We start from the raw sequence: 24,056 nt of genomic DNA, 5'->3' as shown, positions 1-24,056 counted from the left end.
GTGGCTGGCGCCTTAGCTGGTTGAGCTATAGGCGCCGAGCCAGGAGTTAAGATCTTTAAGACACTTTTTAAAAAGTAAGTCGCCTTTAGGGCGGCGCCTGTGGTTCAGTGAGTAGAATGCCAGCCCCATATGCTGAGGGTGGTGGGTTCAAACCCGGCCCCAGCCAAACTGCAACAAAAAAATAGCCAGGCATTGTGGCGGGCACCTGTAGTCCCAGCTAGTCAGGAGGCTGAGGCAAGAGAATCACCGAAGCCCAGGAGTTGGAGGTTGCTGTAAACTATGATGCCACTGCACTCTACCCAGTGTGATAAAGTGAGACTCTGTTTCTATAAAAAACAAAGAATGCTAGTTTAAGGACTAAAATAGGGGTACAAATAACCAACTATGAAGGTAAAAAAAGGTTTTGGACCCTAATATTGGAATGCTAGTATGGGGTAATGGGGTTTGTACATAGACTTCTAAAGATTTAGGATCTTGAGTAGATTTTGACTCATAATCTCTTCTGTCCTTGCAGTTGCCCTAGGGATACCATGCCATTTACTCTTAATTGATTTTGGGAAATACCTTGGCTTCATCTGCTGAAAGTCTCCAAGTGTTGAGCATTGTTACCATGTTACAATGGTTGTTTTATTATTAAAGCAGTGCCAAGGAGGTTACACAACAGCTTGGATCAGGAAGTGAAACAAGGGCGGTGATCCCACTGAAGCTACAGGGGTTGGGGATTTGGGATGGTAAAATGTTAATTACCCAAGATGGAATGTGGGCTAGAGTCCAGCACTATGCTCCTGGAGCTCATTTTGGTCCCAAAGGCTCAGGGCTGGCACTCTGGCAGTGGGTCCTAAACATCCTGCCCTCCCTTGGCTGAATGTCCGATTTACTTCAATGAAAGCTGCCACAGAGAAAGAACCCAGTGGCCTCCAGCCAGGAGCACAGTCTTGCTCAGCATCAGCTACCTTGGAAGCTTTCCAAGAGCTGAAGGGCCATTCCCTTTGCATGCAATAAATTATTCATTTCTAAGGCAATTTATTCTTTATATCTCTTTAAACGCTATTCCTCCTTGTTTCTGGATCTTGAGAACTCTCTTCAGAAAATTAATTGGAGATAGATGGTCATGGATTGGGGGTGGTGGGTGGGCTTGGCACACAGGGATGGTGGAAATGTCCATTAATAAGGCTGAGAAAGTGAATGTAGGTGTAGTGTGATGTATTTCTGGTCAGGAAATACCAAGATTGTTTAATTTACCGTTTAGAGGAATGAGTTCTGGGGAGGACACCGTGGAGGCAGTGACAACCTCTCCATACTCAAAACCAAACAACGTAACTTCCAGAAACTGATTGAGGACCTTGAGTTGCGAATGGAACATTTTTAAGATGTAAGGTTGGCTGACAGGTACAATTGTGAACCAAGGGAGAGGAAAATGAATGAAGGCTTTGAGGTCAGAAAGACCTAGGACCAAATGCCAAGCCCACCAACTACTTTCTATCTGGATGACTTTGTGCAAGTTACCTCGCCTCTCTGGAGTCTTAGTTTCCTATATGTAAAAATTAGTAAAATTTTTGCTTATATGTAAAACGTTTTAAGTTAACCAGATAGCTTCTGCAAAGAACTCAGCCCAGTACTTGGCACAAAGTAGGAGCGCAATAAACGGTAGTCACTATTATCATCAACTACTGGCCAAATAACCAGAGTTGACCCCAAATCGCCAATAAACAACTAACTCCAGCACAGTGAATCTGGGTCTAACTGACGCACCTATTTGCCCAATAACGTGCCAGGAAAGGACTCAGTGGAGTCACACCAATGGCGTTAGCCCTTATTGTTGGACGGGCTTTTTTGCAGTTCCACCAATAGTTTGAAGATTTGACCTGGAAGTGACATCCTAACAGTCCAATGACGCACAACCAGCCCACACTCAGCACTTCGGAGGGGATAAATCAAGGAGCCGGCTCGTATAGATTCCGTTATTAGGCAGTATTGGATGGAAAGAGAAGCTTAGGGAAAACAGCGCCGGGGCAAGGCACTAATGAGCTGAAAAAAGGAGACAGACAATGGTTGCGCCAAGCAAACTCGGCCGCCATCATGCTCTAGTTTCCCCTTCGCGTCTCCCAGCCCGCGACCGAGGAAGCGGCCTCTGGGATGCTGAGGGGGTGTGTCCCTGGATGATTGGCGCAGGCAGCTCAGCCAATCCTAGTTCGTCAAACGGGAAGCACTTAACCAATGAGGGGCGACGGCAGCGGCGAGGAATTGGAGGGGCGGATCAGCAGCTTGACAGGCACAAAAACGAACCAGTGAAAGCCCGAAGCATCCTTCCTGCGGCCAATGAAGTGGGGCTCTGGGCGGGCCCCCGAGTGTTTGTGTTGTGGTTTTGGGGGAGGGAGGCGGAGGGGAAAGTTTGTTTATTTTGTTTTTAGTTTCTGGGGTCCCCGAGCTTCTGGAAGGTGAAGCGGGAGGGAGTGACCCCCGTACCCCTCGGTCTCCCTACGACGTCGCCTCCGTAGCCTGCGGAGAAGCGAGGACCGCGCGCATCGCCTCGCCTCACAGCGGAACGCCGCGCACTCGGAGCCGGCACGGCTCGGCGGTGAGTGGGGACCGAGGGCCGCGCCGTCATTCCCCTCCCCCGCGCACCGCCGGGTCTGAGCTGGGCGGCCCGGGGGTCGGCGAGGACGCCCGCGGGGGCGCGCAGGGCGGCCCGGGATGGCAAGCTGAGGCGCAGCGTGTGCGTGTCCTCGCGAGTAAGCGCGCGCTCGGCGGGGAGCGGGCTGGGGAGGGGGCGTGAACGCGCGCGGTGCCAGAGCGGCCGGCGGCGCGGAGTGCGCGCTCCGTGGGGGGCGGGCGCCGGGTCCTTTGCAGTCGAGGCGCTGGGAGTTACAGAGGGCGACGTCCGGCGCGCGGGCCGGAGCGGCCAGAGTGGTCGGGCGGGCGCCGGCGGGCGCGCGCGGCTCCCGGCATCACGCGCCGGCAGGTGTGAGCTGGGGGAGGGCTTCCGAGTGGGCTGGCGGAGTCGAGCTCGCTTCCCGTCGCTGGGGGGCCTCGAGCGGGGAGGCTAGCCAGTTCCCGGCCGAGAGCGGAGGCCCGCGGAGGTGCGTCTATCTCTGCCTGACCGAGGCAGAGGGAGACGTCAGGCCTTGGAGCCTCAGGTCCCTGCGCGGCGACCCTGCCTTATGTGCAGGACCTGCGTGCTGGAGTGAATGTTACTCCCCACCCATTTTAACGCGGAGCGGGGATCCCACACCCCTCCCCTGGGCCCTGTGTGTGTGGCCTCTGGGGAGGCGGTTCACACTGGGAAGTGACGAGCAAAGGGGATAAGAGCGGGACGAAACAACCCTAGGGAGCGTTTTCACTTTCTCCTCCAGTACCTTTTAGTTTAAAAACACCAGGTTTATTAGCTTGTGTGGCTAATTATCAATCCAGCGAAATGCACTCTAGTGGCAAAAGAAGTCCAGTAACGGTAGCCTCTTGTCAAGCTTTTTAGTAACTAGCCTATCCTTAATTCTGTGGACACAGGTTGCCAGTCTGGGACTTTTAGCCCCTTGCTTTCTCATGTATCTTTTGGCTGTTGTATTATTTTTTAGCATATGTGCTAGAGATTGAGAGATAGTGAAATTCAAGTCGGTCATTTGTATTATATTACAATATAAGTCAGATTATACAGTAAAATTGGACAGATCTGTTTCTCCATAGTGAATAAAATAAACCAGGAGTCAGAGAATAAAACATCATTCGTGCTTCCCCAACAGTTAAGCATATAAAGGTATTTTGTGAACGCTTAATAACAGGTTGTCTCTTCATTGTGGGAAATTTCAGTAGTAGTCGTTTCCTTTTGATTTGGAGGAAACCATCAGTGATCTTGGCGTTGAAGCTACGTATGTATTTTTGGTAGTGTGTAAATGCTTCTTAAAGAGCAGAATTTTTAGCACATTATCTTACCCCTCTACGGTGTGGAGTATCACTGTTGGTGGGGAGTGGGAGGGATATGAATGTAGAACCTCTCTACACTAAGGCACATTCAGCAGTATTCAGAATACAGATCATACTGGCTTGTCCCGCCTGGGTCATAGTGACGATATTGATGCTTTTATATTTTCTTAGTTCTGGACCATTTTTAATGGCTCGTACCATACATCATTACGGGAGCAGAGTAGTTTCTGTTAGGACTTAAAGAGAAGAAAGAAATTTACAAACAGCTTGTCTATGGTAGCATATAAATGTAATGACCTGGAAAAATTTTTGTTCTGCATTGACATGGAAGCACCTAAAAATGTCATAAGGTGGGCCTGATGGCTCATACCTGTAACTCAGCACTTTTGGAGGCCAAGGTGGGAGGATCATTTTGGGGCCAGGAATTCGAGACCAGCCTGGGCAACATAGCGAGACCTTATCTCTCTAAAAAAAATTTTAGCTAGGAATAGTGGCAAGTACCTATAGTCCTAGCTACTTGGAAAGCTGAGGCAGGAGGATCACATGAGCTCAGGAGTTTGAGGCTGCAGTGAGCTATGATGGTGCCACTGTATTCCACCCTAGGTGACAGAGTGAGACCCCATCTCAAAAAAAAAAAGTTTTAAAATCAAAACAATACCGTTTGTTGCAGAGGCTGTATGTTTATTGCATGCTTACTATACGCCAGCTTCTTTACATTTTTTCTGTAATTCTAACCTCAAGCCTGTGGGGTAGATGTATCATTACTGTTTTATGGATGAGAAAAAGGACTTCCAAGAGCCACACAGCAAGAAAGTTCAAAGGCTTAAGTTTAGTTTGAAGTCTGTCTGGTTTTAAAGACAGTGCATATTTTTTTGTCTCTCTCCTAAATTACCCCGAGGAAAAAAAGCAGAAAGGACACTGAAAAGTAGAGAGAAAACCACTGATGATTGGGTTGCTTACACCGAAACTTAAAGTTTTATGTAGTAATGTTAAATTAAGTTCATTCAGTATTTTTCAGTGGTGCTATTGTTCTCTCAAGTTTGCAACCTGGAGTACTTGGAGGGCCATATAATTAATTTTTTTCTCTTTTGAGACAGAGTCTCATTCTATCACCAAGACTAGAGTACCATGGCCTCAGCCTAGCTCACAGCAACCTCAGATGCCTGGGCTTAAGTGATCTTCCCGCCTGAGCCTCTCGAGTACCTGGAACTACAGGTGCCCACCAACATGCATGGATGATTTTTCTACTTTTAGTAGGGACGGAGTCTAGCTCTTACTCAAACTGGTCTCCAACTCCTGAGCTGAAGCGATCTTCCCGCCTTGGCTTCCCAGGGTGTTAGGATTATAGGTGTCAACCATTGCCCCTGGCCCATATAATTAATTTTCTTATTCTAGACCAGGAATCCTGCTATTCAGCTCAAATACTTGTTCCTGACCCTTTGCTGACAAGCCAGCCTGAATTTAGTGTGCTGAGGGGAGCATAGGTAGTTGGGCAGCACTTAGAACCACTTTAATGTTGCACGACTTGCATGGCTTCCTGTTGCATTCAGGGCAGTTTGAGATTTTATTTATTTTTATTTTTGATTTTTAAGTCAGAGTCTTGCTCTTACCTAGGCTGTAGTATAGTGGTGTCATGTATAGTTCACTGCATCCTTAAACTCCTGGGCTCAAATGATCCTCCTGCCTCAGCTTCCCAAATAGCTTGGACTACAGGTGCACACCGCCATGCCAGGCTGGGATTTTATTATTTTTTATCCTATGAAGCTGTGCAAGTTCTGGCCTCTCCAACCTTCTCTCACCTCTTTTATACCCCCTCCCCACATCCTCTAGGCCCCACTCTGACCTTCTGACTAGACAGTTGTTTCAGTTCCTCAAATTACCCAAGCCTTTTCCAACCTTAAGGGTTTTTTTTTGTATACCTGTACTACTCTCCTGGCTTGGGTTGTTCTTCCTTTGCTCCCCTGTTGTCTTCACCCACCTACCTTCAGGTTCAGATTAAATTGTTACTTCCTCAGAAAAGTTTACCTGGCTGGGCACAGTGGCTCACACCTATAATCCTAGCACTCTGGGAGGTCAAGGTGGGTGGATCGCCCGAGCTCAGGAGTTGGAGATCAGTCTGAGCAAGAGTGAGACCTTATCTCTATTAAAAATAGAAAAATTCAGGCTCGGCACCTGTGGCTCAAGCGGCTAAGGTGCCAGCCACATACGGCTGAGCTGGTGGGTTCGAATCCAGCCCGGGGCCGCCAAACAACAATGATGGCTGCAACCAAAAAATAGCTGGGCATTGTGGCGGGCGCCTGTGGTCCCAGCTACTTGGGAAGTGGAGGCAGGAGACTTGCTTGAGCCCAGGAGTTGGAAGTTGCTGTGAGCTGTGATGCCACGGCACTCTACCCAGGGTGACAGCTTGAGGCTCTGTCTCAAAAAAATAAATAAATAATAAAATAAATTAAAAAATTGAAAAATTCAGGCAAGAGGATGGCTTGAATCCAAGATCTTGAGGTTGCTATGACGCCACGGCACTCTGCTCAGGGTGCCAGATTGAGACTCTGTCTAGAAAAAAAAAGAAAAATTTTCCTTTATGACCTACTCCCATTTCTGCCATCTGCCCTCAAGTCTCTCAGAGCTCTCACATTTGTGATTCAGGTTCATGTGGTATTTTTTTATTTATTTGGAGATAAGAGTCTTATTCTGTTGCCCAGGGTTGAGCACTATGGCATTAGCCTAAACTCACAACTTTGATCTCCTGGGCTCAAGCGATTCTCCTGCCTTAGCCTCCTGAGTATCTGGGACTACAGGCATGGGCTATGACGCTCTACTAATTGTTTCCATTTTTAGCGGAGATGGATCTTGCTTTTTTTTTTTTTTTTTTTTTAAGACAAAGTCTTACTTTGTAGCCCTCAGTAGAGTGCTGTGGCATCCTAACTCACAGCATCCTCAAACTCTTGGACTCAAGTGATTCTCTTGCCTCAGCCTCCCAAGTAGCTGTGAGTACAGGCACCTGCCATAACACCCAGCTATTTTTAGAGACGGAGAGGCTGGGAATCTCACCCTGGCTCAGGGTGGTCTCAAACTCCTGAGCTCAGGCGATCCACCTGCCTTGGCCTCCCAGAGTGCTAGGATTACAGGTGTGATCGACTGCATGTGGTCAGGTCCTGCTCTTCCTCAGGCTGGTCCAGAGCTCCTGAGCTCAAGCAGTCCTCCAGCCTCAGCCTCCCAACGTGCTAGGATGATAGGCACCTGGCCCCTGTCTGTTTTGTTTACTGTATCTTCAGAGCCCAGCCTCCCAGTAATTTTTATTGGCCATGTTTTAAGTCTGGTATTTGGCTTTCATTATTTATTGCCTATCTTGTTTCTGGTACTGTTGCCTACCTCCTCATCTCCTCTGGGATTTGATCCCACTATTGGAGATCTTGCCACAAAGAGATAGATCTGAAATTGCTGAAGAAATCACCAATTCTGTTCCGAATTGTACCTCTGCCTGGGAGGCTTTATGCCTAAACTAGACTACATCTCACCCTGAACTATGCTAAGCTCCCTTAATCCCACAAGCATTGTACCTTGATTATCCAGGCTGGAGTCAGCACTTGGAGCTGTTGTTCTTCCTTGTTTCAACCTGCTCCTGATTTCTTCCTCCTCACTTCCACCCAGTGTGAGGTTTCTGAAGACCTAGTATACTTTCCAGCTGAGCCTGCTTACCCTTTGACATTTGCAGCCTTTCAACATTAACTGCCTCTAGTGTCTCACCACTGCAGATTGCCCCCACACTAATCTTCCAGAAACAATGGTTTGTTTTGTTTCCCCACTTTCTCCCAAAACTACCACAGGCACTTAAGTTTGAAAACCTTCAATGGTGTTTCATTGCCTAGAGGGTTTAAACTCTTTAGCGGTTATTTAAAGTTCTCTGGACTAATACTGTTTGATAGAAATAGAATTCAAGCCACAATGGGAGCCACATAGGTAATTTTAAATTTTCTAGTAACCAGATTAAAAAACTAGAAAGAAAGGGGTGAAATTGATTTTTATAACATTTTATTTATTTCACTATATCCTGATGATTATTTAAATGTTTAATCAGTAGGAAATTATTAGATACTTTACATTCTCTTTTTAATGTTAAGTCTTTGAAATGTGAAGTATATTTTTCACTTATATGTGTCTCAGTTCAGACTAACCATAGTAAGTAACCACATGTGGCTAGGGGCTACCATGTTGGACAGCATAGCTTTGAGCCGTGCCCTTTAAGTAGGTAAAGGGCTATACCTGGGTAATTTCAGCCACTGGCCTTATAACTGTTTCCCTCACCTAGAACCAGTTTCCTTATCCAAATATGCTACCTTTCTTTGATAAGAAGCCTAGGGGGGCCTGGAGACCACCCCTCTCACCATCTCCTCAGATCCCTTTTTAACATTTTTTGTATCATTGTATTTACATAGTAATTACTTGTAATATATATCCATCTGTATTATAATACAGAGGTAATACTAAAATATTTAATAACGGTTTTAATTTCTGACCAATAAGAATGGGTGTCTAATGCATTAGAACCAACGTTAGCTGTACACAACCACAGTGTTCTCATCTGTGTGTATCTGCTGAAAGCAGCTCTGGTTATCCCGGGTTGTGTATTGTCAGCTTTCTCTGTAAGCTTGAGGGCAGGCTTTTGTCTTACTACTCTTCGTTGCCTCCCTAAAACAGCTCCTGATCTGGCCTGTAGCAGGTAGTCTAATAATTTTAAGCGAATGAGCAAATACTAAATACTTGGCATTTTGCTCTATTGTTTTTATGTGCTGTGTTTTATCTTTCCAGTTAAAAACTAAAACATAAGTCCTTTTAGGACGGAGAGCATGAATTCTGAAGGAGTATATGGCACATATTCTTGATTGTCTTCATAGGAGCATTTTGTAATCTTCTGAATATAGATGTGTGGCCTTTTTCCCCAAAATTACCTTATTGAGATATGATTAGCATACAGAAAGCCGTAGATATTTAATGTATATAATTTGATTTGTTTGGAGTAGATTTGCTTTTAAAAATAAATCTGTTTAGATATTTTTATAGGTTTTGGAGTTGGATCAAAATGAAATATGATTTCTGTGAGACTTCTTTTGTGGTTTGTAAACTAGCTCTGAAAGCAGCTTCAAAAGTAAAGCTCAAAAATTGTTCCGTAATTACTGGTAGTAATGTATATTCTTCCAGAATCGGGGCAGAGTTGGAAAGTCTCTGAACTAGGAATCAAAAATCCTGAGTTTGTTTGTTATTGCAGACATTGGCTTTAGTACCTACTTTATACCAAGTGTAAGAATGATTGAGAATTCAAAATTTATAGTATGAAAAACAAATGTTCCTGGCTGGACCCAGCGGCTCATGCTTGTAATCCTAACATTCTGGGAGGCCAAGGTGGGACAATCACTTGAGGCCAGGAATTTGAGACCAGCCTGAGCAAGAGTAAGACCCTTCTCTACAAAAAAGTAGAAAACATAACATAACAAGGCATTGGTGGCGGGCGCCTATAGTCTCAGCTACTTGGGAGGCTGAGGCAGGAGGATTACTTGAGCCCAGAAGTTTGAGTTGCAGTGGGGTATGTCATCCGTGATGCCACTACATTAGCTGGGGTGACACAGTGAGATTGTCTCAAAAAGAAAAAAAAGATACTCCTTAAAGAAGTACCATTGATTTTTTTCTAGGAAGATTTAATTTCTCTCTGCTCCCTTATACTTTACTCATTTATAGCATGGACTTAAAACTATTATCATATTTCTAGCTCTGTCTCTCCCACTAGATTATTAGCTTTTTTTTTTTTTTTTTTTTTTTTGAGACAGAGTCTCACTCATTTGCCCTGGGGTTGAGTGCCTTGGCATCATAGCTCACAGCAACCTCCAACTCCTGTGCTCAAGTGATCCCAGGAGCCTCCAGAGTAACTGGGACTACAGGCGTCTACTCACAACTCCTGGCTTTTACTTTATTGTATCTGGTTATTTTTTTAACAGACGGAGGTCTTGCTCAGACTGGTCTTGAACTCCTGAGTTCAGGCTGCCCACCCACGTCGGCCTCCCAAAGTGCTGGAATGACAGGTGTGAGCCACCAAGCCTGACCTAGATTGTTAATTTCTTTTTTTTTTTTTTTTTTTTTTTTTTGAGACAGAGCCTCAAGCTGTCCCCCTGGGTAGAGTGCCGTGGCATTACAGCTCACAGCAACCTCTAACTCCTGGGCTCAAGCGAGTCTCTTGCCTCCGCCTCCCAAGTAGCTGGGACCACAGGCGCCCGCCACAACGCCCGGCTATTTTTTTTTTGGTTGCAGCCGTCATTGTTGTTTGGCGGGTCCGGGCTGGGGATTCGAACCCGCCACCTTAGGTGTACGTGGCTGGCGCCTTAGCCGGCTGAGCTATAGGCGCCGAGCCGATTGTTAATTTCTTAAGACCAAGACTATTATATTCATCTCTGCATCTCCAAGTACATTTTGTACTGTGCCTACCATACTATGGGTGCTCAAATGTTTGTCGAATAAATAACCTGAAATAAATTACTTAGCTTTTCAGAGACTTAGTTTTTCCTTTTGCAGGTAAGGCATTCTCTTAGAGAATTGTTGAAACTGTGGTGAGAATAATCTTTTAAAACTACACAGTGCTCTTATGTACTCAATTTTGATATGAGGACAATTAATTACATGGGTAGGGGAAAGGGGAGAGCAGAGAGAAAAAGAAGGAGGGAGGGGTGGGGAAAAGAATAGCAGAGAGAGGGAAGGAGGGAGGGGGTGGGGTCTTGGTTAAAAAAACAAAACTACAGAGTGCTTCTGTATTATGTATCAATATAAAATGTTCACTTAAAAACCAAGTGCAGGCTGAGTGTGGTGGCTCACACCTATAATCCAGGAAGCCAAAGTTGGAGGATCCCTTGAGCTCAGGAGTTGAGACTAGCCTGAGCAGGAGCCAGACCCCCATCTCTGCTAAAAATAGGAAAAACTGGGTGTGTGACTGGTGCCTATAGTCCCAGCTACTCAGACTTGGGAGGCTGAGGCAGGAGGATCACTGTATAGACCAGGAGTTTGAGGTGGTTGTGAGCTAGGCTGAGGCCATGGCATTCTAGCCTTTGGAACCATGTAGGAAAGACTGTGTCTCAAAAACAACAATAAAGTATAAATCTGTTCATATTTCTCCCCTATTTAAAACTGTTATTGAGGCCTAAAGACTCTGATAAGAATCTGATTTCCTGTCCTTGTCTTATTTACTTAATGCCCATTGAAGATTCTGCTACTTTCCCCTGCCTCATTTCCTGCCAATTTCCCCTTTGCTGACCTTCTTCAGGTTCCTGAAATGCATGTTCCTTCCTACTCATGGTCCTTCCTTTATATACTGTTTCTGCCTACCATCAGGATGACCTTAGCTGAGGCTTTTTTAATCCTTAGAACTCAGTTTATATGTCACTTTAGTGACTTCCAATTCAACTTCAGCCTAGGAGGTTGAGGAGATGTGCTGTTTTTAAACAGAGCATTTAATACAATTGTAATAAAATAATCATTTAATTTGTATATTATGTTTCCCCTTCTAAAAAATAGCTACGTGAATAAAATACTTTGTTTTATTCCTGTTTGTATCACTAGTAGCTAGCACTGTGAATTGCATATATTAGGTTCTCTCAATAAATACTTTTCAAATTAAATTAGAAAAGATAGAATTTAAAATAAATTATTCAATACATGTATGTGGGCACTGGTAGGGATTTTTCCTTTTAAAGCTATCTTTGTTGTCACTAGGCTCTATTATTTCCTTAATTTTCTACTTGTAATAAATAAACATTTTAAGATTATAGAAAGAATATTGTAATTAAAAGTTTTACTTGGCTCGGCGCCTGTGGCTCAAGCTGCTAAGGCGCCAGCCACATACACCTAAGGTGGCGGGTTTGAATCCCCAGCCCGGGCCCGCCAAACAACAATGATGGCTGCAACCAAAAAAATGGCCAGGTGTTGTGGCAAGCGCCTGTAGTCCCAGCTACTTGGGAGGCTGAGGCAGGAGACTTGCTTGAGCCCAGGAGTTGGAGGTTGCTGTGAGCTGTGATGCCATGGCACTCTACCCAGGGGGATAGCTTGAGGCTCTGTCTCAAAAAAAAAAAAAAGTTTTACTTTGGGGCGGCACCTGTGGCTCAAGGAGTAAGGCACCTGCGGCCCCATATGCTAAGGCTGGTGGGTTCAAACCCAGCCCCAGCCAAAAAAGAAAAAGAAAAAAAAAGTTTTACTTTGAATTTTTTTTTTTTTTCTTGGAGACAGAGTCTCATGTCGCCCTGGGTAGAGTGCCGTGGCATCACAGCTCATATTAACCTCAAACTCTTGGGCTTAAGCAATTCTCTTGCCTCAGCCTCCCAAGTAGCTGGGACTACAGGTGTCTGCCACAACGCCCAGCTATTTTGTAGTTGTTGTTGTCATTGTTGTTTAGCAGGCCTGGGCCAGGTTTGAACCCTAACCACTAAGCCAGAATTTTTTTATTTAGAGTTTAATGAGTATCCTAATTCTTATTAGTAGAAATAATCAAAATGGTTTTTTTTTAAATTTATATTAATATGAGGAGGTTTATTCCTATAAAAACCTTTAAAGAAAACCCCACACAAGAGCAAAGCACAATTAAATTCAAGAAGGGGAAGGGGGAAAGGGAGGAGGAGGCTCGATTAGTTTCCACCTATTGGATACAATGTAGGGGAATATGGCACATTTCTTGGGTGAGGGACTCAACTACAACTCAGACTTTGAACTTTACCTCACAAATGCAAATAATGTAACCTAATTATATAAACTCTCACATTAACCCATAAAGGACAGTACAAGGGGGTGGAACAGGGGTGAAAAGGAAAGTCACTGACCCAACTGAGACAGGCCTAGAAAGCCTTCCCAGGGAAGGTAACACACCAAGCTGTGGAGGGAACAGCCTGTGCAGAGGCATGAGGGGGCATATTTAGTGTAGGGAGAAGATGAGTAGCACAGTGGTTTGCTCTGTAAAGCTGGAGGTAGGGTACAGTGCCAACAGATGACTTACAGGTTAACTGTGAACTTTCAGGCTCAGACTCTTAGACTGCACTGCAATTTAGACCTGTAAATGACCTTGGAAATAATTATCTGACTCTGTATATTTGAATTCATAAAAGCATTTTAAATTACCATTCAGAGAAGGTAATCATAAACCATAATGGTTCTTGTCACTTCCAGTTTACACTTGTTTGAATAGTGTACCTATAACCATGCAAATGATGTCAGGTAGAATTAGAAAGTGGTGACTCATTTAAGCTTATCTGTAGGAGCAGAGAGTGAAGGAAGTGACCTCTAGATCACCTGAGGGAAGTGCTGATGCCATCTCACATGTGCCAGACACTGAACCTGTGAAAGGGATTTAATCAGAAAGGGTTACGCAGAAGGCCCTCTGGTGCATGAACTGGGAAAGACAATTGCTACAGCTGAAGGTCTTTATCTCTGAGTCTCCAAGTGGTTCACTGAGCTAACGTTAGTCTGATTTGATTCTCAACCAAAGCTGAAAGAGGGAAGATTAATTAAATGTAAGCCTAGTATCCATTTTCCTTCATTTTACTCTTATTTATTTATTTTTGAGACAGAGTCTCACTTTGTTGCCCTCAGAGTGCTATTTTAGCATAGCTCACAGCAACCTCAAATTCCTAGGCTCAAGTGATCTCTTGCCTCAGCCGCCCGAGTAGCTGAGACTGCAGGCACCTGCCACAATGCCCAGGTATTTTTAGAGATGGGGTCTAGCTATTGCTCAGGCTGGTCTTGAACCTGTGAGCTCAGACAATCCACCTGCCTCGGCCTCCCAGAGTGCTAGGATTATAGGCGTGAGTGATTGCGCCTGGGTTATCTTTAGTTTCAGCAGCTCTTTTCTTTCCTGTCTCCTTCCTTCCACTTTTCTTTGCCCATTACTCTTAATAGTTCTCCCTTTTGTTCATCCATCCCATCTTTTGCCATCTTTTGTTCTGTTTTTGATAAATTTTAAGTTGTGAGATGTCCTGTTTCTTGTTGGCTAATCAATGCTTCTCTGCTTTGCATATTTAGAGCTTAATAGTTTTCATGCTGGGCTTGGTGGCTCATACCTGTAATCCCAGAACTCTGGGGGACTGAGGTGAGTGGATTGGCCTCACAAGTTCCAGACCAGCCTGAGCTATAGCAAGACCCACTTCTAAAAATAGCCAGGCGTTGTGGCAGGTACCTGTAATCCCAGCTACTCTGGAGGCTGAGACAAGTTTCAAAGAAAAATAGTTCTCAGAATGAGAAGAGGTGACTAAGCTTTGGTAGTGCCGATCAGACTCACAAGATGCCAATTGACCTATCAATATTGATTTCTACAAATTTTATTCTTCTATTGACCTATATAACAAAGTGTTAGGGAGCTCACAGAAAGATAGGGAAAATAGTAGCAATGAGTGTAGTTGTAGTTTGTTTTGATACGTTTGGAAACAAAAGGAAGGAGAAAAATGGAAGCAGGACCAGGCTGAGAAGGCAACAACATCTTAAGTAAGATAGAAAACCTATTTAAAGGTGTACAGGAAGGACCCAGGGGAGAAAGAAATGTTGAAGGTGCTGTAATGGGGAAGGTAGCAGGTTTGATGGGGCCTGGCCTCCAGATTTCTCCTATAGATAGGCATAGGTATAGTACAATTATTAGACATTCCCTGTAGTTCTTGACAGCAGGAGAAATCATGAGTTCTCATCTTGGAGCTCAGAACAAATTTATGGTTTGTTTTCTCATTGGCATCTACTAGAATGGTTTGCACATAGTAGGTATAAATAGTTATAGAGATTAATTCAGAGGATTAAAAGAAGATACTGGTTGTAACTTTATGAACTTGTTCTAGTTTCCAGATCACCTTGTCATTTATAACAAATGAACATGTTTTTAAATTATTTTATGTTGTGAATGGTACAGTTAAATTGTATTCTTTTTCTAAAGTTATTGCTTTATTAAATGTGTGCACTTAAAATATATCACAGTCTGGGTATAGTGGCTAATACTTGTCATCTTAGAACTTTGAGAGTCTGAGACAGGAGGATTGCTGGAGGTCAGGAGTTCAAGACCAGCCTAAGCAAGAATGAGACCTCATCTGTACAAAAAATAGAAAAATGTCCCCAGTGTGTGGAACACGTGTGTGGTCTAAGTTACTTGGGAGGTTGAGGCAAGACGATCACTTAAGCCCAGGAATTTGAGGTCACAGTGAGCTGATGATGCCATGGCACTCTACCCAGGGTGACAGAGCAAGACTCTGTCTCAAATAAAAAAATAAAAAATTACAATTTTTTCTAATGCTGTTTCAGTATGCCTTTATTTAAAAACTATATGTTCTGGAAGCCTGAAAAACTGGAAGTGGATCTGGCTTCCTCACCTAGAGACTCCTTGGTCAGTATATCAAGAAAAATGTCTTGAGCACCTGGTGGGTTCTAGTATGGGGAAGGAGATCCAAAGTAAAAGAAGAGGTTGCTGCTCTCTGAGGTGCTAGGTGTTTTCCTCCTGTGGAAATCCTGCTGATGGTCTATTAGGCTCGATAATAACCCTTTTTATGAGGCAATATTTTACCTAGATGTGTATCTCTGTTGAACTTCTAAATACGAATTTTTCCTGTTAGATGTACCATGGACAACAGATAATCTTTTGCTATCTAATCTTTGTCAATCTTCTTGTTGCTATAAAATTTTATGTTTTTATGCCAATACATTTAAAATTTATGATTTTTTTTAGGCCAGGTGTAGTGGCTCATGTCTGTAACCCTAGCACTCTGGGAGGCCAAGGTGGGTGGATTACCTGAGTTTAGGAGTTGGAGACTAGCCTGAGCAAGAAAGAGACCCCAGGGCATTGTGGCTGTTGCCTGTAGTCCCAGCTACTAGAGAGGCTGAGGCAAGAGAATCGCTTTGAGCTTGAGTTGGAGGCTGCTGTGAGCTATGACGGCATGGCAACTGAGGGTAACAAAGTGAGACTGTATCTCAAAATAGATAAATAAATAAAATTTATGATTTTTTTATTTTGCAATTTGGCTCAATCCACTTAAACAATGCTGGTGGGTCAATGATTTGGTCTCAGAGAGGACAGTTGGGACACATGGTTCACACCGTTAATCCCAGCACTTTGGAAGGCAGAGACAGGAGGATTGCTTGAGGCCAGTAGTTCAAGACCAGCCTATGGACAACATAGCCAGACCCCCATCTCTTTAAAAAAAAAATTACCTAGGCACAGTAGCATTACCTATAGTCTCAGCTACTTAGGAGGCTGAGGTTGCTTGATCCCAGGAGTTTTCAGTGAGCTGTGATCCTGCCACTGCATTCCAGCTTGAGTGATAGAGACCCTGTCTGAAAAAAAGAAAAAAAAAGACAGAGAAGTCTGTTTACTTACACTCCCAATATATGACTGAAAGGCCTAGAGGGGGAAACATTACTTTTAAAACACTGAAAGGCAAAAACAAAACAGAAACAGTGAAAAGGCTCTTTGTAGAAATCATGAAAGCTAAAGAATGAAAATGCAGAAGACATCACATTTCAAGCCAGTAAGGGCTGGTTTGAAAAATTTAAAGAGGGGATCCTCTCCCACTTCCCACCCCCAGCCTGTGAGTCTGCCTCAGCACATTGTGACACCACCCTACACTTCCTGAGCTGGCCAGATCTTGGCCTCAACCCCGATAAGGCATGTTTGCTTTGGAAGCATATACTTTCTGGGCTTACTTAACTGTACTTAAAACGTGTATTTAATGTTGTTTTCTTTTATTTTCCTTTAATTTCTGTTTTCAGACCTTGGGCTTATCAGAGAGGGTGCCTTTCAGAAAGGTAACTCTCTGGGTGGGAGCCGGGTCTCTGCTTCACCTTCCTCTGAAGAGTTGTTGACTGGGTCCCATCATTAGTAACTCAGCTGCCCAATACTTGAATCTTAAAATCCTGAAACACTGAATCTTGAAACGTTGCCATGTCCTTTAGATTTTTTTCTGTGACTTTAGACTTTGAGCTGCTCATTTTTGTTCTGTGACACCATCCTGAATCTAAGTCATCCTTGGGCTATGTCTGGATTATTCAAACAACATTCCCTTGTCCTGCTCCTAGCTTCTCCCCAGAAAACATTTCCTACATACTGTTTTCTTTATCTACCTGTGCTCTCTTTCATAGAATTATGAAATCCAAACACATCTGAGCCAACTTGTTTTATTGTTTCTTAATTGACTGTCATTTCCTAGTTTTGAATCTTTGTCTTCTATATATTCTTTTCTCCATTTTTCATAAGATTTTCTCCCTTTTTGTTCCCATAATTTATAAAGGCTTGACTTATATCAAATACTTTGCCAGCTTCTGGCTGCCAGATTTCCTTTTTACTCTCAAAGAGCCTTCTCTAAACTTTGTCTTATTGGCAGCCTTTTTTAAGTAGTGCCCTATTCATTTGGATACATAGTTTGTTTTATTTTTATTTTTATTTTTATTTTTTTTTTAAACAGATCCTCAAGCTGTCCCCCTGGGCAGAGTGCCATGGCATTACAGCTCACAGCAACCTCCAACTCCTGGGCTCAAGCGAGTCTCCTGCCTCCGCCTCCCAAGTAGCTGGGACCACAGGCGCCCGCCACAACGCCCGGCTATTTTTTGGTTGCAGCCGTCATTGTTGTTTGGCGGGTCCGGGCTGGGGATTCGAACCCGCCACCTTAGGTGTACGCGGCTGGTGCCTTAGCCGGTTGAGCTATAGGCGCCGAGCCCATAGTTTGTTTTAATTGAAATGATTGTGACTGTAATGAACTAGATAAGTAATTGTGACTGTAATGAACTTTGCTAAGTCCATTCATTAATTCTAGTAGCATTTTTATAGATTTTGGTCTGTCTTTATTTCTTTTCTTTTTCTTTCCTTCCTTTTTTCAGATGGGATCTGTCACCCCAGCTAGAGTGGAGTAACATCATCATGGTTCACTACAACCTCGAATTCCTACACTCAAGCAATCCTTCCACCTCAGCCTTTTGAGTAGTTTGGACTACAGGCATGCTCCAACACACCTGGCTAATTTTTGGACGTTTTTGTAGAGATAAGGTCTCATTACATTGCTCCCGCTGAGGTTTTTCTTCCTTTTTGAAATAAGAGTTTCACTCTGTTGCCCAAGCTAAATTGCTGTGGCATCACTTTGGTTCCAGCAATCTAAAACTCGTGGGTTCAAGCGGTCCTCCTGCCTCAGTTTCCCAAGTTGTAGGATCAGCTGTAATGCCTGGCTAATTTTTCTGTTTTAGGAGAGACAGGGTCTTGCTCTTGTTCAAGCTGGTCTCGAAGGGATCCAGGGAGCTTGAGGGATCCTCCTTCCTTGGTCTCCCAGAGTAGTAAGATTGCAAGCTTGAGCCACCATGCCTGGCCCTGAGGTGTTTCTTTTTTAAACAAATATATGATTTACAAGAGACAGACAATTTTATTTTCCAGTCTCTGAGTTTTAATTCTTAGCTATTGTACTGGTTAGTATTTTGAGTACCGTGGTAAGAAGAATTGACCATATGAGTGGGTAATCTTGCTTTTTTCCCAGTCCTAAAAGAAATGCATTTAGTCTTGTACCACTAAGTGTGATGTTCCACTAAATGTGATGTGAGCTATTTTTTTCCTAGTTGGCCCTTTATCAGGGGCAAAATTTCTCTTCTGGCTTACTAAGAGTTTTTATAGGGAATAGATGTTGAATTTATTAAATTCTTTTTATAGTCTGTTGAAAATTTTTTTCTTTTTTTAGTCTCTTAATATGATAAATTATTTGGGCTGATTTTTAACATTAAACAAACCTGCATTCCTGGGATAAGCTCTACTGGTCATATATAGTACCTTTAAAATAATTTTTTTTAATTTGATTAGTTTAAAAGTCTTTTAAAAATTACCTTTATGTTTATGAAGAATATTAGTCTATAGTTTTCTTTTCTTGTAGTGTTTGTCTTATTTTAGTATGAGGGTAATACTGGCCTGATACTAGAATTAGTTGGGAATTATTCCCTTTTCTTCGTTTTTCTGGAAAATTTTATGAAGAATAGTTATTATGGCTTGGCGCCTGTGGCTCAAGTGGCTAAGGCGCCAGCCACATACACCTAAGGTGGCGGGTTCGAATCCAGCCCGGGCCCACCAAACAACAATGATGGCTGCAACCAAAAAAGAAAATAGCTGGCCATTGTGGCGGGCACCTATGGTCCCAGCTTCTTGGAAGGCTGAGGCAGGAGACTCACTTAAGCCCAGGAGTTGGAGGTTGCTGTGAGCTGTGATGCCACGGCACTCTACCCAGGGGGACAGCTTGAGGCTCTGTCTAAAAAAAATAAAATAAAGAATGAAAATAATCTTAAAAAAAAGAAAAAGAGTAGTTATTATTTCCTCTTTAAGTGATAACATTCCCTAGTGAAGCCATCTTGGTATATTGCTTTCTTTTGGGGGAAATTTTTAACCACAAATTCAAATTAATTGGTAGTTATGATGCTGTTAGGTTCTGTATCCTTAGTGAGCTTTGGTAATTTGTGTCTTTCAAGGAATTCATTCATTTCACCTAAATTGTCAAATTTATTGGCATAAAATTAATTATGATGTTTCCTTACTACCCTTTAAGTATCAGTTCAATATGTGGTGATATTGCCCCTCTTTATTTTGATATTGGTAGTTTGCATTTCTCTATTTTTGTCTTTATCTGTCTTGATAGTAATGTGTTAATTTTATTCTCGAAGAACCAACTTTTGCTGTAATTTTTTTTTTTTTGTTATTTAACAAAAAAGTTTATTATGAGGCTTGGCGCTATAGCATAGTGGTTACGGCACCAGCCACATGCACCAAGGCTGGCAGGCTCGAACTTGTCCCAGCTAAACAACAACAACTGCAACAAAAAAATAGCTGGACGTTGTGGTGGATGCCATAGTCCCAGCTACTTGGGAGGCTGAGGCAAGAGAATCGCTTAAGCTCAAGAGTTTGAGGTTGACGTGAGCTGTGACACCACAGCACTCTACCAAGGGCAACATAGTAAGACTCTGTCTCAAAAGAAAAAAAAGGCTCAGCACCTGTAGCTCAAGTGGCTAAGGTGCCAGCCACATACACCTAGGGTGGCAGGTTTGAATCCAGCCCGGGCCTGCCAAAAAAAAAACAATGACGGCTGCAACCAAAAAATAGCCAAGCATTGTGTCAGTGCCTATGGTCCCAGCTACTTGGCAGGTGGAGACAGGAGACTCACTTGAGCCCAGGAGTTGGAGGTTACTGTGAACTGTGATGCCACGGCACTCTACCCAGGGGGACAGCTTGAGGCTCTGTCTCAAAAAAAAAAAAAAGAAAAGAAGAAAAAGCTTATTATGAAAATGTACATGACCTTATTTTTAAATCATAGTAAAATAGACTTTTTGCAGAGGGGACATGTGGAAGCAATTGATTTTTCCGATGAATATAGCCATAATTTATACTTTTTCCAGGCCGTCTAACATGGTGGTACTATTTCCTCATAATACCACTGTTCCTTTATTGTTCTGTTGCTCATTAGCTCCCATCTCCACACATTCATCTATCGTAAAATTCCTAAGGGAATCAAATACTTACAGTGTTCCTTGGACATATCTGCCACCATTTAACAGTGATTACTTCCTGTACATAAACTGTTTTTTTGTATTTTTAGGAGGGTTAACTTTGTTCATAGTATCTACTCAGTGGACTCAGAACTTCATTTATTTTTGTTATCCTGTTGTTTTCTATTTTATTGATTTCTCACTTTCATTATTTACTTTTTTTCTGATTGGATTCCTTTTGCTCTTCTTCCTCAGACTTCTTTAGATAGAAGATAAGATTACTTGAGAACTTTCTTGTCTTCTAATGCAGGTGTTCAGTGCTATAAATTATCTATAAGAACTGTTTCACCTCCGTCCTAAAATATTTTGTACAGTTTTCCTTGAGAACTTTTTTGTCGTCTTCTTTTTTTTTTTTTTTTTTTTGGCTGGGGCGGGGTTTGAACCCACCACCTCTGATATATGAGGCCGGCGCCCTACTCCTTTGAGCCACAGGCACTATCCCTTTCTTGTCTTCTAATACAGGTGTTCAGTGCTATAAATTACCTATAAGTACCACTTCACCCATATCCTGAAATTTTTTGTGCGGTTTTATTGTCATAAAGTTCAAAATACTTCCTAATCTTTTTTATTTCTTCTTTGACCTATGGTTTACTTAAAAGTGTTATTTGGTTTCCAGATCTGTGGAAATTTCTGCATGTTTTTCTGTTATTGATTCCTAATTTAATTTTGTTGTAGCCAGAGAACACACTTTGTGTGTCCAAGGTGCTCCAGACTATCCCCAGTAGAACTCAAGGGACTCAGCATGTTTTCATACTCATGACTAAGATTTGCATCACTGCAAGCATGCGAAGGAAAAAGGTGCCAGTGAAGCTAGGTGAAACCTTCCAAGGGTCTTCCCAGTAAAATCATACAGGACATGCTTAATTCCTCCAGAAACACATTATAACAACATGAATGAAGTTCATGAAGTGTCATCTACTAGGGAAGCTTGCCTGAGCTTAGGAATCCAGGCTTTTTATTAGTGTTCACTCATGTATACTCTTTATCTAGGATGTACCAAAATTGCAGGCTCCCAGAAGGATAGTAGGTCTTCAGCATAAACTACCCGGTTTATTTTATTTTTATTTTTATTTATTTATTTATTTTTGAGACAGTCTCATTTGGTCATCTTCGGTAGAGTCCTGTGAGTGTCTTAGTGCACAGCAACCTCAAACTCTTGGATTTAAGTGATACTCAGCCTCAGGAGGCTACCTCAGCCCCCCCGGTAGCTGGGACTACAGACCTTCACCACAACACCTGGATATTTTTTGTTTTAGAGATCATGTCTTGCTCTTGCTCAGTCTGATCTTGACCACATGGTTTAGAGAGTTTAGGCACAGCAGAATACCTTTGTCAAATAGAAAATGGTAGAAACATTCCTGAAATTCATGTTTTCTGGTTTACAGGTGCCAAGCAAGGGCTAACCTTTGCAAGTAGGCTTTTCTAAGGCTAGCAGCCTCAGGTTATGCTATGTGAACTTTTCTTGGTACACTTTGTTTGACTGAATCCTTTAAAATGTATCAAGATTTATTTCATGGCCCAGAATATGGTCTGTCTTGGTAAATACTCAATTGGCACTTAAAAGGAGTATATGTTTTGTTGTTGTTAGGCAGAACATTCTGTAGATGTCATTCAGGTCAAGTTGGTTAATAGTGTTGGTAAAGTCTTTTATGGTTTTACTAATTTGCTGTCTACTTGCTCTATTAATTATCGAGGGAAGATGTTGAAATTTTCAACCCCTGTAGTTGTGTATGTTTTTACCTCATGTATTCCCTTTTTTCCCTCTGTCACCTAGGGTAGAGTGTAGTGGTATCATAGATCACTGAAACCTCAAACGCCTGGCCTCACACATCCTTCTGGCTCAGCCTCCTGAGTAGCTAGAACTATATGTAATTTTTTATTGGATGCCAAAGATTGGAAATTCCATGTTATTAAAGCCAGATATTTTTGTATCTCTATGGAAAGTATTATTGAACTTTGTTCTGTTTAGATAGTGTTGATCCATATGAATGTTGTCTTTAAACTTTGTTAGCTAGAACTAGGACAGTACTTTTGATTAATTTTCCCCACTACGGAAGCAACACCTCTGAGTCTACTTAGTGCCCCATGAATGATGAGGTTTTCATTCTGGCTGGTGAAATTAGGCACTATTGTGAGCTCCAGCAGTTGTTTCTTCTAGTCCTTCTGGTATTTTCCAGTTTAGGGTACTTTTCTCATGTAATATGTGCTGTTTTAGTGCTTAACTGAATAGTCAAAGGGTCTCTTACAGATCTCTTGTGTTCTTCCTCCATGCAATTCTATCCTATCTGTATACTGCAAAATCTAGATACCTTGGGCTTCCCAGAGTCCAACTCTGTGACAACTAAGGGAGATTTATTCCTGGGTTTCCCCTACCTGTTGTAGGCAGCAAGGTAGGCCCAGGGTAAGGATCACATCATTTACCATGTCTCAGGGATTGTGGTCCTGTGGTACCTGATGTCCAGTGTCTTGAAAATGTTTTTTGTTTTTTTTAAATGTGTTTTTTCCAGTTTTGCAGTTGTTTCATGTATAATCCTAGTTACTCTATGTTTTCTGTCTTTTTCTTTCTTTTCTTTTACTCTTTTCTGAAAGTGAAAATCCTGCCTTTTCTTAAAACATTTGAGGAATTCTTCAGGAGTTGCCTCCAGAGTATGAGATATTCTTTGAAATTTCCATAGGGTAAAATAAAATCTTCATTCTCTAAAGGAGGATTGATTTTTGAGGTACAACCAAGAATAATTTTTTAGGTCTGGTTAAGGGATTTGTCATCTTGGTTATACTGTTAGGGATCCAAAAGGAGTTCAGAGCAATGAGGGTTTCCTTATGTGATTTTGTAAACTAGTTTGCAAACAAAATTTGAGTTGCAAAATATTTTCGGTGATGGCAACTTGACTAAGATAAGGATAAAACTTCTTAGGTGTATATATCTTAAAAAATAACTTTTATTTGAATATTTCTGTATACTTGATTGTATATATTTAGTATCACTATTTAATTTACAACTTGCATTTAATTGCTTCTTAGTAAGCATTCTTTTCTTTTTTCTTCTTTTTTTTTTTTGGAGACAGAGTCCTGTTATGTCACCCTTGGTAGAGTGCTGTGGCATCACAGCTCATAGCAACCTCAAACTCTTGGGCTTAAATGATTCTCTTGCCCCAGCCTCCCAATTAACTGCGACTACAGGTGTCCGCTGCAACGCCTGTCTATTTTTTTTGTTGTTGTAGTTGCCATTGTTATTTGGCAGGCCCGCACTGGGTTGGAACTTGCCATTCCCCGTGTATGTGGCTGGCGCCCTAGCTGCTAGCTACAGGTGCCAAGCCTTAGTAAACGTTCTTAAATTGTTTTTATGTGATATTCTCTGTCCAACTTGCTTAGAAACTCGCTGACATCTGAATACTTTATGCATTTCCTCACTATACTATACTCTTAACTATGCAGGTGTCTTAAGTCATGATAGTCAGCTAACTAGTTTCTGTGTAAAGAAACTAAGATCAGGCTCGGCGCCTATAGCTCAATCGGCTAAGGCGCCAGCCACGTACACCTAACGTGGTGGGTTCGAATCCCCAGCCCGGACCCGCCAAACAACAATG

The 24,056-nt window shown here is 42.6% G+C and overlaps 1 protein-coding gene across 5 annotated transcripts in view; it reads left to right on the top strand.

Annotated features, from left to right (window-relative positions):
• The first annotated feature begins 2,324 nt into the window (after positions 1 to 2,324).
• Positions 2,325 to 24,056, top strand: part of TNRC6B (trinucleotide repeat containing 6B) — a 261,212-nt gene continuing 239,480 nt past the window's right edge. For all 5 annotated transcript variants that reach the window (XM_023509249.1, XM_012801146.2, XM_012801145.2 and 2 more), the window contains exon 1: positions 2,325 to 2,578. The gene's annotated coding sequence lies outside the window, so the exon portion shown is untranslated. The remainder of the gene's footprint in view (positions 2,579 to 24,056) is intronic.

This window comes from Otolemur garnettii, unplaced genomic scaffold, assembly GCF_000181295.1.
Source record: "Otolemur garnettii isolate 467f Iridium unplaced genomic scaffold, OtoGar3 scaffold00007, whole genome shotgun sequence".
NCBI classification, from domain to species: Eukaryota; Metazoa; Chordata; class Mammalia; order Primates; family Galagidae; genus Otolemur; species Otolemur garnettii.
Note: the sequence above shows the minus strand (reverse complement) of the source record. Positions and strands in the feature narration are given on the sequence as shown.